Consider the following 17987-nt stretch of genomic DNA (forward strand, 5'->3'; position numbering starts at 1 on the left):
GTCCAGAAGTGTTGGGAATGATTGTGTCCTCTATGAACATGTGAATTTTTGATTATGCACTAACCCTCTAATGAGATTGATTTGAGTTTGGTGTGGAGGAAGTTTTCAAGGGTCAAGAGAGGAGGATGATATAATATGATCAAGAAGAGTGAAAAGTCTAAGCTTGGGGATGCCCCCGTGGTTCATCCCTGCATATTTCAAGAAGACTCAAGCATCTAAACTTGGGGATGCCCAAGGCATCCCTTTCTTCATCAACAACTTATCAGGTCACTTCTAGTGAAACTATATTTTTATTCCGCCACATCTTATGTGCTTTACTTGGAGCGTTTGTATGTTTTTATTTTTATTTTTGTTTGAATAAAATCGGATCCTAGCATTCCTTGTGTGGGAGAAAGACACGCTCCGCTTTTTCATATTGAACACTGGTGTTCTTAACTTTACTTTTGGTGTTCATGGAGAAGGTTGAAAACCGCTTCGTTCATTGCTATTTGGTTGGAAACAGAAAATGCTTCATGTGGTAATTGGTATATGGTCTTGAATAATTTGATACTTGGCAATTATTTTGAGTTCTCAAGTAGATCATGTTTAAGCTCTTGCATCATGTAGTTTAAACCTATTAATGAAAAACTACCATATAGCTTGTTGAAATTTGGTTTGCATGATTGGTCTCTCTAAAGTCTAGATATTTTCTGGTAAAAGTGTTTGAACAACAAGGAGACAGTGTAGAGTCTTATAATGATTGCAATATGTTCTTATGTAAGTTTTTCTGTACCGGTTCATACTTGTGTTTGCTTCAAACAACCTTGCTAGCCAAAGCCTTGTACTGAGAGGGAATGCTTCTCGTGCATCCAAAACCTTGAGCCAAAACTCATGCCATTTGTGTCCACCATATCTACCTACTATGTGGTATTTTTCTGCCATTCCAAAGTAAATTGCTTGCGTGCTACCTTTAAAAATTTCATTAATTGTCTTTGCAATATATAGCTCATGAGAAAGTAGCTTAAAAACTATTATGGTAAAGAATATGTCGCTTATGTATCTTATTTCTTATAAGTTGCTTGTTGAGCGGTAACCATGTTTCTGGGGACGCCATCAACAGTTACACCTTTGTTGAATATCATGTGAGTTGCTATGCATGTTCGTCTTGTCTGAAGTAAGGGTGATTTGTCATGATTAAATGGTTTGAGTATGCATATTGTTAGAGAAGAACATTGGGCCGCCAACCAAAGCCATGTATCATGGTGGAAGTTTCAGTTTGGACACTAATCCTCAATCTCTTATGAGAATATTATCTGTTGTTGAATGCTTAAGCATTAAAGAGGAGTCCATTATCTGTTTTCTATGTTGTCCCGGTATGGATGTCCTCAAGTTGAGATTTATCAAAAATGAGAAATCAAATGCGATCTATCTCCTTGGACCTTTGTACAGGTGACATAGAGGTACCCCTTTGTGACACTTGGTTGAAACATATGTAATGCAATGATAATCCATGGAAATCCGAGCTAATTAGGACAAGGTGCGAGCACTATTGGTATTCGATGCATGAGGCTTGCAACTTATAGGATGTTTTATGCATAACACATATGAATTATTACTACCGCTGACAAAATTGTTTCCATGTTTTCAAAATAAAAAGCTCTAGCACATGAGTAATCCCTGCTTCCCTCTACGAAGGGCCTTTCTTTTACTTTATGTTGAGTCAGTTTACCTACTTCTTTCCATCTTAGAAGCAAACACTTGTGTCAACTATGTGCATTGATTCTTACATACTTGCTTATTTGCATTTATCATATTACTTTGTATTGACAATTATCCATGAGATATATATGTTGAAATTGAAAGCAACTGCTGAAACTTATATCTTCCTTTTTGTTGCTTCAAAACCTTCTATTAAGAATCTATTTCTTTATGAGTTAACTCTTATGCAAGACTTATTGATGCTTGTCTTGAAAGTACTATTCATGAAAAGTCTTTGCTATATAATTCTATTGTTTAGTCATTATCTTTACGATTGCTTTGAATCACTTCATTCATCTCATATGCTTTACAATAGTATTGATCAAGATTATGATAGTAGCATGTCACTTCAGAAATTATCCTTGTTATCGTTTACCTACTCGAGGGCGAGTAGGAACTAAGCTTGGGGATGCTTGATACGTCTCAAACGTATCTATAATTTCTTATGTTCCATCCTAGTTATATGACAATACTCACATGTTTTATATACACTTTACATCATTTTGATGCATTTTCCGGCACTAACCTATTAACAAGATGCCGAAGCGCCAGTTCCTGTTTTCTGCTGTTTTTGGTTTCAGAAATCCTACACAGGAAATATTCTCGGAATTGGACGAAACAAAAGCCCACGATCTTATTTTCCACGGAGCCTTCCAGAAGTCCGAAGAGGAGACGAAGAGGGGTGACGAGGCGGCCACACCCTAGGGGGACGCCGCCCCACCTCTGGGCGCGCCGCCCTATGGGGTGGGCCCCTCGAGCGCATCCCGACTCTGCCCCTTCGCCTATGTATTCTCTCCATCGCGAAAACCCTAGTACCGAGAGCCACGATACGAGAAAAGTTCCAGAGACGCCGCCGCCGCCAATCCCATCTCGGGGGATTCAGGAGATCGCCTCCGGCACCCTGCCGGAGAGGGGAATCATCACCGGAGGACTCTACATCATCATGCCCGCCTCCGGATTGATGCGTGAGTAGTTCATCCTTGGACTATGGGTCCATAGCAGTAGCTAGATGGTTGTCTTCTCCTCTTGTGCTATCATTTTTAGATCTTGTGAGCTGCCTATCATGATCAAGATCGTCTATTTGTAATGCTACATGTTGTGTTTGTTGGGATCCGATGAATATGGAATACTATGTCAAGTTTATTAATTGATCTATCATATATGTGTTGTTTATGATCTTGCATGCTCTCCGTTGCTAGTAGAGGCTCTGGCCAAGCTGATACTTGTGACTCCAAGAGGGAGTATTTATGCTCGATAGTGGGTTCATGCCTCCATTGAATCTGGGACAGTGACAGAAAGTTCTAAGGTTGTGGATGTGCTGTTGCCACTAGGGATAAAACATCAATGCTTTGTCTAAGGATATTTGTGTTGATTACATTATACACCATACTTAATGCAATTGTCTGTTGTTTGCAACTTAATACTGGAAGGGGTGCGGATGCTAACCCGAAGGTGGACTTTTTAGGCATAGATGCATGCTGGATAGCGGTCTATGTTATTTGTCGTAATGCCCTAAGTAAATCTCATAGTAGTCATCATGATATGTATGTGCATTGTTATGCCCTCTCTATTTGTCAATTGCCCAACTGTAATTTATTCACCCAACATGCTATTTATCTTATTGGAGAGACACCACTAGTGAACTGTGGACCCCGGTCCATTCTTTTACATCTGAAATACAATCTTCTGCAAACTCTGTTCTCTCTTGTTCTTTGCAAACAAACATCATTCTCCACACCATACGTTTAATCCTTTGTTTACAGCAAGCCGGTGAGATTGACAACCTCACTGTTAAGTTGGGGCAAAGTATTTTGATTGTGTTGTGCAGGTTCCACGTTGGCGCCGGATTCTCTGGTGTTGCCCCGCACTACACTCCTCCACCAACAACCTTCACGTGGCCTTCATCTCCTACTGGTTCGATAACCTTGGTTTCTTTCTGAGGGAAAACTTGCTATTGTGCGCATCACACCTTCCTCTTGGGGTTCCCAACGGACGTGTGCATCACGCGCCATCACACCCCAGGTTTATGACCGTCCTCCCAGAACACCGTGCCCGGCCATGTAGAAGATGCAGTAGGCGTTGTACTCATCGGCAACAGTACACACGCACCTGTCGCCGAGGAAGAGGGCGCGACGGCCGATGGAATTGATTGGCTGGATCTCCATCGCTTCAGCATCCAACTTGAACACCTCCAGCCGATGTGCCGGATACTGACGCCGCACGACCAGCAACATATCTGGTGAACCAAAGAAATAGCATGGACTGTAGAAGAATATCAGGTCGGGAAGGAGAGCCATGACCATGCTCATGAGACTATTCATCTTGTTGAGTTCACCGGTTATTACCCATATATTGCGGCCCTTGGAGAGCAGCTGTGCTCGACCACTTTTTCTCACGATGATTTTGATATATTATACGTTTTCTTCCGACGTCGTATGCAAAAGTTAATGCGGTTTTACCATTTTCAAAACCTTTTTTTGCAAAAAAGTGAAATTCTAATTTGTTAATTTTCCCTAATAGTTGGTTGCATAACATACAAGAATCTGAAAACATTTTATTTTTTTAATTTTCTATCATTTTATTTTCTATTTTACAGTGTTAAAAAAGGCGATCCACGAGGGAGGGAGGGTGGAGGTGCGTGGGGAGCATAAAAACCTTTAACACCGGTTCTGTTACGAACCGGTGCTAAAGGTTCCGCACGAACCGGTGCTAATACCGTGGCTGGTCCCCTGGCCGTCCAGACCGCACGAACTGGTGCTAATGATCCCTTTAGCATTGGTTCGTGTAAAATCCGGTGCTAGTGCTTTTTGGAGCAAAAAACCAAAGCCTTCTTTTCTACTAGTGACATTTCAAACTATTCTGTCAGCTTTTGTCTTATTTTTTGGAGCCTAAAAGTAGTTCGTATTTAGATATTACACGTTTGTAGTACATGGTTGTTGGTTGTCTCTATCATATTTTTCTGATAGTTGTAATTTTTTATTTAAAATATAATTTTAAATGTTTTAATATAAAGGCCTACATATAGCTCAACCTATGTTTAGCTACTCTGGATCTGTGCTTAGCGATGATGTGATAATTAATTGTTAATAAGGGCACTGACAATATCCTTTTAAAATCAGATAAATCATATATCTCTTGCGAGAGACAACATGGGTAATCCAGGCTAGGCGATTCAACACTTTCATTTTCTTTTCTGACAGCTTGAACAATCACAACAATATATAACAATTGTTTGGATGGTAGCGAGACTCTCGTACGTTGCTATTTTCTTTTCTCACCACCATAAATTCACTGAAAACAATTTGAGAATCATGTAAGACAAACTTTCAACTCGAGAATCTAATTAGTCATCCTTTTAACTCACATGACTTACAAGACACTTAAATAGAAACACAATAAGCAAACAACTACTCCACATTCCAAGCACAACTCACAAGTTCGGCACTCGAACAGAAAGAGAATAAGCGAACAACTAGTCCAAATTCCAAACAGAACTCACAACCTCATCACTCACGAGTTACCGAGACGTCCTTCCACATCTTGCTGAGACCATGTCATCTTCGTATAGTAGTTCATAAGCAGCTGGGGCATCGAGGGAGGAATCGGATCTAATTCGGTGACGAGCCAAGGGTCTTCGACATAAGGATGGGAGACCCACTCCTGTGTTTGTTTGCCGAGATTATACACATACACCCTAGGTTTATGACCGTCCTCCCATAATTCACCATGCCCGGCCATGTAGAAGATGCAGTTGGCGTTGTACTCATCGGCAACAGTACACACGCACCTGTTGACAAGGTATTAACTTATCAATGCCTACAGATTGTAGACTAGGGTTTAGTTGGACGTAGAGGGCAAGTAGATCTCGAAGGTTTCAGCCGAAAAGTACTCGACGAATATAAAGCTGGGGTTGTGTTGATAGTAAATTCGATCCTTTCTTTGTCCCTCGTCTCCCCCTTATATAGGAGGTGGAGCCGAGGGTTTCGTAATACACAAGTTTACAGAGTCCGGGAGGGTTTCTAACCCATCCCGCAAGATTACAAGTATCCTTTCCTAATACAACTCTAGCTTTCCTTAACAGTATCTTGGGCTTCCGAATCTTATTATCCTTCGGGTCGTGGGCCTTCAGTAAACCCCGGGTACCATCTTCGGTAGGCCCATTGGGGATGCCTATGTCAGTAGTCCCCGAGATTTTGCTTGAATCGCAGAGTCAGGAAAAATCTCCAACTTTACATTCGCTCAATACATCTGCCGAATTTATCACATATCTTTTAAATATGTAATTTTATATTGTACAGGGATAATGGTAGTTGGGGCTAGTTCATCTGACGGATCAGGTACTAGGTAACTGCTCTAGTGGCAATCCGCAAAAACCTACTTCAAGATCACGTCCCTAGACATGATCTCGGGATACTGGTGTAAACTTCGACAGGTGCCGCTTAAGGTCTTACCATTCTGTCGAGTCCCAGTCATATTTTATCGGGTACCTAACGCGTCCGTTAGGATTTTTCTTCGTATCTGTTGATACGGAAAAAAGTAGCAAACCGACGTCAGAGACGGCGCTACGCCACTCAGAACGGATCTGGGGTCTTACCTTCGCAATGTTTTGCGGCATTCAGAGTTTGTTCGCTACTTTGGCGCTCTGAGAATATATTGTCGAGTGCTTTTTCGGCTGCTGGAATAGCACATTTTATCGAGTCAATGTATGACTTATTTTGCCTTCCCGATGGGAGTATATGTAGAGTTATTTGTATAACTCGAAATATGCTCACTTCTTCTTTTTCCTTTTTCCTTCTCTTTTTTTAAAAATTTCATCGGGCACGCGAACAGCGTTCCCGATGGGAGTAGCCCCCGAGGCTACAGCCAAGAATTTGTGCTTGGTTGTAGGCTCAACACTTTATTGCCTCATGTCAATATATTTGCAGTCTTTCTCGGACTTTTTATATTTATCGGGTGCACGACCAGCGCTCCCGATGGGAGTAGCCCCCGAGGCTATGAACACATGCTTGCATTTGGTCATAGGCTCTCGACATTTCTATTTTGTCATACTTGATTTTTTCTTTTTCTTTTTTTTAAAGTAGCCCCCGAGCCTTTGGACAAATGCTTGCGTTTGATCAAAGGCTCTCGAAATAATCAACAATCTTCTGCTGTCGCCATTTTTACGAACCTTCATAGCCGAGATTTTCGCTTGCCAATGTTACATCATTGCTGACGATAGCTACGATCACTGTATCAGGAAAACGCGAGAACTTCTCTCCCTCTGTCTCGTGGGCCCAAATTTCTTACCACGTTGACACGTCGTGCAAGTGGGGGACACACGTCCTCCACTTTTCCTGGTGCACGCGCTGTAGCGCCCGTTCGTTCCATTCTTAGTGAATTTGCGATTTTACCCCTTGTCCACGTGTCATCATCTATCCCACATTTTATCCATCCAACGGCGCGTCCGTTCGCCGCACCTCTATTTAAGATCATCGTCTTCCTCCTTGGACACTTTAGCTCGCGCCGCTCCTCTGCTCTCCTCTGCTAAAATTCTTCCTTGCGCCCACAGTTCTTGAGCTCAACTACACCTCGCACTTTCCTCCGGAGCCATTGTTGATGCCTCCGCGCAGACTCACCAGGCACAGCACGCCCGAGTCTAAGATGATGGCCGAAGATCTGGGGAATACGGAGTGGGAGAGATCCAAAATCTCCCCGCAAGACATCAACCTGCTGAAGAAACTGGGGATCAGCAAGAAGCAAGACGCGCTTCGCTTCCCCAGCGAAGAAAGCTATCCAACCCCTCCAATGGAGTACCGGGTCAGTTTCATCGACCACCTTATCCGTGGTCTTTCTGCCCCCATTCACAATTTCTTACGGGGGTTGCTTTTCATGTACGGACTGCAACTTCACCACCTTACTCCCAATTCTATCCTCCGTATCTCAATCTTCATCACGCTTTGCGAAGCTTTCCTTGGAGTCCAGCCTAACTGGTCTCTATGGAAACTCATTTTCTTCTGTCGCCGTAATGGCTCTGCCAATGTTTCTTATAACATTGGTGGCGTTGTTATTTGCGTCCGCCCCGACGTTGAGTACTTTGATGTCAAATTCCCTGACTCAGTACAAGGGTGGCGCAAAAAGTGGTTGTACATTCATGAGGAAAATCATGGCTCTGTTGAAGATAACATCCCTCCTTTTGATGGTACCGAGAAAATTTGTCGCCGTCGTTCCTGGGACGCAGAGGCTACCGACGAAGAAAAAACGGCAACAGAAGCCTTGATGATGCGCATCCATCAACTCCAAAACACCCGAGGACAAGAACTGTCGGGTGTCCAAATCAAGGCGTACTTCCTTAGGATCAGGGTGCAGCCTCTGCAAGCCCGAAAAAATCCCCTTTGGATGTATGCTGGCAGTGAAGATGTAGATCGCTTGTCGACAGATTTATCAGTCAAGGACTTAGAGAAACTTGTCCGAAAATCTCGTCGCTGAACAAGAAAGACACCGTTCCTTCAACTTGCCGCGTGACACCATACAACGCCGCCAACGCACTCCCTAAGGTGATATATTTTTTTCATATGTTTATTTATGGACTCCTTCTTTTTCTCCTTTGGTACTGCCAGTTCTTGGATTTCTATTACTGATATGAATCTATGTCGATATATTTCTATTTTGGTGCAGAACCATGACACTACATCACCTCTTCCTCCCCTTCCTGAAGGTGGAGATGTCGAAGAACGGGCCGTTGTCACCGATGACAACCAAGGTACTTCTCGCCTTGAGAGTGAAATCGCGGGTTCTCGAAAATCCACGGCATCCTCTGAAAAGGAGATTGAAACTGAGGCCACCGCATCAACACGCTCTTCTCTCCCAGCTACTTCCCCGAAGAACAAGAGGAAGAGGGACGACGTTGTTGATTCCGGCACCTCGGAAGCCGGTGCTGCACGTACCAAAGAATCTGCACCTGATGCTGGAAAGAGAGCCTTTGATCCTTACGAGGCTGCTCTTATCAGCTCGTAAGTTTTTGATGCACTATACTTGTTTGTTTTCGATAATGCTTTCTTTTGTTTCTTATCTTGTCGCTTTATTTTTGTAGTGGCGACAAGGATGAGAATACACCTATTGACGCGACTGCTTGAACGAGCATGTCCCGTACTTTAGTTGTTTCTGAATCTCGACCCGATGGGGACGAAACTTCGCCTCCCCAACAAAACACCGAGCATCCACCACCAGCTGAGAGCCCCCGAGCTTCTTCTCCAAAGAGAGCGAGGGTCGAGCTATCCAAGGAACCTATCCAATTTCCTGGTGGCTCTTCGACACCTTCCTTGGATGATGTAAGTTCCAAGCCTTTCAATACTTCCATCTCCCCTTTGTATTTTGCTAAGTGTTGTCGAATTTATACTGGCTATATTGACTTCTTTTCTCCCTTGGTTGTCTCTTCATCCTTTAATGAAGGAATTTATTCGTCTTGATACTCAATTCGTCGGGAACCGTGACCATACCAAAAAGCTGGAAGGTATTACTTTTTATTCTCTTCTGTTGCATGTGTATCATTATATTGTCATTATATTTGACTGTCGTTTATTTTGCCAGGAGATCTTGCAGAGGCCAACAAGCGTGCTGACGCTCTTGCTACCAAGTTAGAACAGAGCGAGAAGGCTCGCAAGAAAGCTGAAGAGGATGCCAAGAAGGCTAAGGAAGATGCCGCCACTGTCGAAGAACTCCGAAAAAGACTTCACGAGGCGAAAACTTCTCTGAGTGAGAACATAACTCAACAGTCTGCCCATGAACAAGAAATCCTTACTCGCTTGGAGTCACAATGTTGACGTTTTGTTAGTAAGTGCTCGGATCCTTGCTGTTTCCCTGCGTCGTTTTTGTTCCCTTTTGCCTTTGACCAACTCTTTTTCACTTTATTCAGGGAGAACCGGTCAAGAATATGAACTGGAAGGTCCCGAAGGTGACCAGCTCCTTGACACGCTTTCCCTTCTTGAGATCCATGCTGATGAGGCCCGCGATGGCCTTACTGACGCGAAGATTGGCCTGTCGCAGCTTTTTCCTTAATTTTTCAAGAAGAAGGAAGTGCCCGCGACTTTTGTCGCTCTCGCCAAGTGCTTCAGCTCTCAAGAAAACCTTGGACTCCAACTTCGCCAAGAGGGGTTAAAAGTTGGTGTTGAAGGTACAATTGCCTTGGTTGCTGACAGCCAGCAAGACGTCGACTGGACAAAAGTTGGCGACACGGAAGAAATGGAGACGAAGAAGTGGCAGGCATTGATTAAGGCTGCCAAGCCCAACTCGAAGAAGATCCTTGCCTATCTCGGATACAATCCAGCTTCTGCTCCTAGCTCGTCGAAGCCGGAGGTCAAGTAGACCACCTTGCCTTTGCTTCTAGTTTTAACTCTCTTTTGGCGCTGTTGCCTTACTAGGTTTAGCGACAACTGCTTCCATAGTTCACTAGGAATCCTTCTTTTGTAATAGCTATGTATATATTTTAGGAATTAATGGAAATCTATCTTTGCTTGATGATTGATGTCGGGAATCTTTATTTTTCAGTTGATTTTTGACAACTATACTGCGACTCCTCCTTCCGATACTTTTCCTGCATCCTGTTTGAAGAAACCTGTGGCTGTCGAGCATTTTGGAGATTCATCGAGTAAAAGTTCGGCACAAGACTTGGAAGAGCTTCGCCAACAACTTCAGTCTCTGAAGAAACAATCGCTTATGATAATGGAACAGTCTCGAAAATCTGCCGAGAGAGAAAAAATTGCGCTTCAACAAGCTCGAGATGCTGTAGCCGCAAAGGAAAACGCGATTTCTGAGGCTGCTGCGGCTTTTGCTCGAGAAAATTGTATGCTTGAACTAATGGCGGAGTCAAGCATGGATATGGCAGGTATGCTTCATTAACTTGATCATGCTGAATTTTTATCTTGCTTGTGTTCTGCTTGTCTACTAACTCTTTTCTTGAAACAGGTTCTTTTTTGGACACTGTTACCGAGGATGAGCGCGTTGAAGCTCGATCCGCTGTGCTTCTCAGACTTTCAAAGGAGCATGGTTCTAATTTTTGGGGCACACCTGAACGTACCCGCCAGATCGTCAGATTTCAAGATCGCGCGCTTCAGGTCCGCGAGTTTCTTGACTTCTGCATGAGGACCTTATCTTTAGTTTATGGCACCATGTTTCCGCGTAATAAAATGCCAGAAACCCTTCCTGCTCTGATGGAGAAATTTCGGGATGCTCCTCGAATTCATGGCATTGTGCGCGCTCAATTAGCTGCTGGCGCAAGGTTTGCTATGATTATGATAAAGATCTGCTGCCCGAAGTTAGACATGGGTCAAATTGTTCCCAAGTGCCTGGCCAAGATGGCGAAAAGGAAAAGGAACTTCGGCAAGTATGATGATATTGTGACCCCTGTTGCAGAGGCTATGATGGACGAGCTTCTTCGGATGGACGCCGAATTCTTCGTAAAGGGCAGCTATGTTGAACATAGTACTCGCGCTGTGAATAATGAACGGTTGACTATAGATAGTATACTGGGCAACAATTGAAAATTTATTGCCCAAGGATTGCATCCTGTATGTTGTAGACATAATCTATATTGTAAATCCAACGAATGTATTTATTTTTCCTCATCAAGCCCCCGAGTGTTTCGATGTCGGATCTCTTTATTGTTTATGCGAGGTTTTTAGACCAAGGCAACCGAATTCTTACTGAATATACTATATTTGCGGGTACTAGCCCCCGGGTGTTTTTGTTCTGTTTTGTTTGCTATTTTGTATCTTCTTTTTATCTGGCGAGGTATTCGGTACCAAGGCGAAATATCTTTGTCAGTTAGATTCATCTATATTGTATATATATTGTAACTTCGAGGTGTAAGCCCCCGAGCATGTCGAAGGAAAAGATATATATCTCCACTATCTTTATTATATTGCAGCACCGCGAGCCCGCCTCATTAAAAACCTTCTCCGGCCCCACTCGGTGCCCCGAAAAAGGAAAAGAGTGCGTCTGAAAACTCGCGGGCGTTTCAGTACATTGTAGCTTTACAAAGGAGGGCTATATTTCGGCACTAAGCATAGAAACGCCTTAGCTGCGCTACGTTCCAGGGGTTTTTCTCGGGAGTCCCTGTCTTCTTATCTTTGATCCTGTATGCTCCTCCTTCGATTACTTATGTGACGACGTAAGGGCCAAGCCACGGCGACTCGAGTTTTTCAGTACGATCTTGATTGAGTCGCAGAACTAAGTCTCCAACCTGAAAGGATCTTGGTCGCAAACATCGACTGTGGTAATTTTTCAGGTCTTGCTGATATTTAGTGACCCTTGACAGTACTTCGCCTCGAGCTTCATCGAGTGTGTCGACGTATTCTTCCAATGCTCTCCTGGAAACTTCTTCATTGTACTCCGTGACTCTTGGAGAGTCATGCTCTATTTCTATCGTTAGTACTGCCTCTGCTCCATGGACCAGAAAAAACGGAGTTTCCTGTGTTGCTGTATTTGGTATTGTGCGGATGCTCCATAGCACACTCGGCAGCTCCTCTGGCCAAGTATGTCGAGCTTTTTCCAGTGACCCTAACAAACGCTTCTTGATACCATTGCAGATGATACCATTGGTTTTCTCGACTTGGCCATTGGTTTGAGGATGCGCGACTGACGCGAAGTGCAATTTGATACCTACTTCTGCACAATACGCCTTGAATTCCTTGGATGTGAAGTTACTGCCATTGTCCGTGACGATGCTATGAGGTACTCCAAATCGAAAAACAATGCTCTTCACGAATTTTATGGCTGACGCTGCATCTGGTGAATTTATCGGCTTCACTTCTATCCACTTGGTGAATTTGTCGACAGCGACGAGCATATACTCGTATCCTCCTGGCGAGGCTTTGTGTAACTTTCCCACCATGTCAAGACCACACTGAGCAAAGGGCCAAGATGAGGGTATTGGCATTAGTTCCGCCGCCGGAGAGTGAGGTTTTGCGGCAAATCTCTGGCACGCGTCACAAGTTCGCACTATCTCCTTTGCGTCCTCAATTGCTGTCAACCAGTAAAATCCAGCTCGAAAAACCTTGGCCGCGATAGCTTGGCTACTTGCGTGATGACCGCATACTCCTTCGTGTACTTCCTTCAGAATTATCCTTCCTTCTTCGGGTGTAACGCATCTTTGTAACACACCCGAGATACTTCGTTTGTATAACTCTCCTTTGATCACAGTGAAAGCTTTGGAACGCCTAATAACTCGCCTTGCTTCAACTGGATCATCGGGTATTGTTTTCCTTAGGATGTATGATATGTACGCCTGCATCCATGGGATTTGTACCATCAATACTAGATCCTGTTCCTCTTCTTCCTCCAATGTTTCTTGCGCAGCCTCCGAGGATTTTTCATCCTTCTCTTTCTTTTTTGGTTTCTTCGGCTTTGTGGATCTCTCTGTTATCTCTTCCCAGAAGACACCTGGCGGAATCTCGAGACACTGTGACCCGATGTTTGCAAGAACATCGGCTTCGTCATTGCTTAACCTGCTGATGTGGTTTACCTCACAGCCATCGAACAGTCTCTCCAGCTCATTATACATTTCCTTGTACGCCACCATGCTGTCATTGACTGCATCACATTGATTCATGACTTGTTGGGCCACCAATTGTGAGTCGCCAAAGATTTTTAGTCGAGTTGCACCACAAGCCTTCGCCATCTTCATCCCATGTATAAGGGCTTCATATTCTGCCTCATTATTAGACGCGTTTGGGAACGTCATCCGTAGGACATATTTTAATTTGTCGCCTTCCGGTGATATGAGTATCACGCCTACTCCAGCTCCCTCTAACCTCTTGGACTCGTCGAAGTTCATAGTCCAGGTTCTCGATAGATCCGGGGGTCCTGTATTTTGCAACTCCATCCAATCTGCGATGAAGTCTGGCAGAATTTGCGACTTTATTGCTTTTCTTTTTTCATACGTGATGTCCCGAGGGGAAAGTTCTATTCCCCAAAGGGAGACACGACCTGTAGCTTCTGGATTGTTTAATATATTGGATAGAGGCGCCTCGTTAACCACTATTATCGGAAGCGCCGAAAAATAGTGCCGCAATTTTCTTGCGGTTGTAAACACTCCGTAGCTTCTGTTACTGCGGGTACCGTTGTTTTGACGGTGATAAAACTTCACTGATGAAGTATACCGGTCTCTGCACTCCATGGAGTTTTCCTTCTTCTTCTCTTTCGACAACTAGCGCCGTACTGACCACTTGGGGTGTAGCCGCAATGTACAACAGGAGTGGTTCCTTCTCTTTTGGCGCCACCAAAATTGGTGGTGTCGAAATTGTCCGTTTGAGATCCTCAAAAGCTCTATCTGCCTCTTCGTTCCACTGGAACTTCTCTCCTTGTTTGATTAAGGCGTAGAACGGTAGCTCCTTTTCTCCCAGCCTGGCGATGAATCTGCTTAAAGCTGCGACTCGCCCAGTTAATTGCTATATTTCCTTCAACTTTGTTGGTTTCCTCATTGTTACGATAGCTTGGATTTTTTCGGGATTTGCTTCAATCCCTCTTGCTGAGACTAGGAACTCAAGAAGTTCTCCCGCAGGAACGCCGAAAGAACACTTCGTCGGATTTAGTTTGAGACAAAATTTGTCGAGGTTGTCGAAGGTTTCCTTCAAATCCTCGATTAACGTTGCCCCCTTTTTTGATGTTATGACGACATCGTCGATGTATACTTGTACATTCTTCCCAATCTGTGTTGCTAAGCACTTCTGCATCATCCGCTGATATGTTGCTCCCGCATTTTTCAGACCGAAAGGCATTGTTCTGTAACAAAACACACCATACGGTGTGATGAACGCTGTCTTGGCTTCGTCATCTTCTTTTAATCTGATCTGGTTGTAACCAGAATATGCTTCCAAGAAGGAAAGACGTTCGCATCCTGCCGTGGAGTCGATAATTTGATCGATCCTTGGGAGGGGGAAGTGATCCTTTGGACAATGTTTATTGAGGCACGTAAAGTCAACACACATGCGAAGGACTTTCGTATTTTTCTTTGGCACCATCACTGGGTTAGCTACCCAAGTGGCCTCTGTAGATATCTCTTTGATGAAACCAGCTTCTCTGAGTCGATCAATTTCTGACAGCATGGCTTTGCGGTTTGGTTCCGAAAAACGCCGCAAAGGTTGCTTGATTGGTCTCGCTATTGGATCCAAGTTTAGGTGGTGCTCGGCAAGTTCCCTGGGTACTCCTGGCATGTCAGCTGGACACCATGCGAAGATTTTCCAGTGCTCACGGAGGAACTCGACAAGCGCGCTTTCCTATGCGAGGTCCATGTTTGTTGCGATGGACGTCATTTTCTTTGGATCTGTCGGGTGGATCTGCACTTCCTTAGAATCTTTTGCGGTGTTGAAGGTTGATTCCTTGTTGGGCCTCCCTACATCTGGCAGCACATCATAATTAGTCATGAGCCTTGACGCTGCGTACTCTGCTTGCATCCCGAAAGTTTCTGATAGTCGATGAAAATCTTTGTCACATTTATCGGCTAGCGCGAAGCTTCCTTTGACTGTGATTGGTCCCTTGGGCCCAGGCAACCTCCAAAGCAGGTATGTGTAATGTGGTACCGCCATAAACCTTGCATATGTTGGTCGTCCCAACAAAGCGTGATACTGCAACGGGAAATCCACAACTTCGAATTCCAACCTTTCTATTCTGTAGTTTTCTCGGGTCCCAAACTGAACGTCGAGATTGATCCTCCCCAATGGGTAGCTTGGCTTTTCTGGTGTGATGCCATGAAAACGTGTGTCGGTTGGTTTCAAATTTGCTAGGGAGATGTTCATCTTCCTTAGCGTATCTGTGTACATAAGGTTTAAGCTGCTGCCGCCATCTATAAACACTCGAGATACATCGAATCCTGCGATTACTGCCGGTAGGATAAGTGCTGACTGCCCTGGTCGAGGAACTTGCTGCGGGTGATCCGCAATTGTGAAGCCAATGTCTTGTCCTGACCAATTTAGGTACTCAACCGTTGGTGGAGGCATCTTCTCTGCCATAAACACTTGCCGCGAGATTACCTTTTGAGCCCTGTTAGATGGCCTGGCTTTCTGAATCATCGAGACCGCGCCATTATTGTTAGGATCGACATATGGAGGTGGTTGTGGTGCTGCCGCTATTCTGAGTTGATGTCGATTTTCGTCCGTGATCGCAGGAGGAGGTGGTAGGTGGATCTCACTCCTAGGCCCTTGAAGGTTTCTATTTGCCGCTTGAGCATTGGCTATCCCTGCTACTCGTAGCATTGCTTGAAAATTACGGCAGTCCTTCTGCATATGTCCTGACTGTCTTCTGCCATTGTTATCGAGATAAAAATGCATCTGGCATGGCCCGTTCATCATATCCTCGGGAGTTACGAAAGGTCTTTGAAACCTTGACCCGCTATTTTGCCTGTTATTTCGAGAATCATCTCTGTTGTCGCCTCGCTGCTCATTACTTCTTTGATATTCGTCTCTATTGTTTCCTCCGTTGTTTCCCCGAAAACCAGCCGATATTTGGCCAGGGGCATCGTAATTCGAGAACTGCCGGGAAAATCGCCTTCTATTTTGAAAGTTTCGGCTACGGTCCTCCTCTTGTGACCTGTGTCACTTATTGTGAACATCATCTTCTCTGTCTGCCCATCTGTTTGCTATCTCCATCAATGCTGACACTGTCCTTGGGTTAGTTCTGCCCAAGTCCTCGACGAAATCTCCTCGCCGAATTCCTGCCACGAACGCATATATTTCTCTCTCGTCAGATATGTTTTCTGCCGAGTTTTTGATAATATTCCACCTTTGGATGTACTTTCTCATCGATTCATCATGTTTTTGTCGACACGACCTCAACTCTTCAAGTGATGCTAGTTTTTTGCAAGTTGATCGGAAATTCTTAACGAACACATCCTCAAAACTGTCCCAGCTGTCGATGGATCCCGGAGGAAGTTTCTTTATCCAGGATCTTGCGGCTCCGCTCAAGTGTATCTGAATACTCTGCATTGCTGTTGCCCTAGTGCCACCTATCAATTTCACCGTCTCCAGATAATCGACTAGCCAATCCTCAGGATCTTGCAGGCCATCGAATTTCTTGAAACTATCGGGTAACTTGAATCCTGACGGGACTCGAGTTTTTCGGACTCGTCTCGTAAAACACGGGAGTCCGCACATATCTTCCTCAGCAACTTCTGGTGAGTGCCGACGGTCCCTTCTTTCTTATCGCGCTCTATCCACTCTGGCCTGAGTCGTTGTGTCTCTAACTCTACTTGCTCTCGGTGGATCTTGCACTGTTGTAGTAGGTCTCGGGCTATTTTGCCTTGCAGTTCCTTCGGGAGGTGTCGCTGCGAACGCTGCTCCCATGGCTCCACATCCTGCCATGGCCATGTTATACAACGCTTCTCTTGGATCTCCGGGAGGTGGCCTTGACGCTAGGATGAAAGCTTGCGTTGCCATGTATCCTGCTTCCGGTGTTTTTGGAATAATATTCCCCCTCGTGTCGATTGACATGAAAGACATATCGAGGTTTTGGATCAAAGTCTCTCTTTCTGCTTCAGGCATATTTTGCAGCCGAGATCTTGCTCTCCTTCGAGCTTCTCTGTGGCTATCTCCCGAAGTTCTTGAGTGTTGGCTTAGTTCAGCTCTTCGCCTGCTTAACGCGGAAGCTGCTTCCTGCCTCCTGTCCAACGCGATTTTCTGCTTCTCGAGCTCTCTTCTGGTACGTGCGAGCTTATATTGATATGCTTGTAACTCCTCAGGTGTCACCGTAATGGTCATTGGTTCTGTACCATCGATAGCTCTGGCGACTCGATCCCACACTTCTTGCGGAAATCGTACCATCTCTCGTGTTCCTGGTCCGATATATTTTGTTCCCAAACCTCGCGTGAGATCTGCGGGATCGACATACGGATTTCCCGCATCGTCGAAAGCCTTTAACGTCACTGGTTCTGACCGGCTTGGTTCACCAATTGCGTAGATCTGATGATATTTTGGATTCTGAACTTTGTTGGGTTTGGTGACACCATCATATAGATTAGTGAAGACCTTGCCCACAGATGTGGATCTGTCGATGAAGTTGTAACTGTTGATATCGCTCAAGTCATTGCTTATATCGGAGTCCGCAGATGACCCGAAGGATATGTTGCTGAAGATCTTGGCGAGTTTTTCACTTGCCCGAGTGCTGATGAAGCGTGGCGATGAAATTTCTCCATCGCTTGACTCTGTTGACGATGCCAAGTCCGAAATATCGGAATCGACCACCGATAATCCCGTCGAGATCGGAATTTCTAGACGATATGATCC

The sequence above is a fragment of the Lolium perenne genome, chromosome 2 (genome assembly GCF_019359855.2).
Source record: "Lolium perenne isolate Kyuss_39 chromosome 2, Kyuss_2.0, whole genome shotgun sequence".
NCBI classification, from domain to species: Eukaryota; Viridiplantae; Streptophyta; class Magnoliopsida; order Poales; family Poaceae; genus Lolium; species Lolium perenne.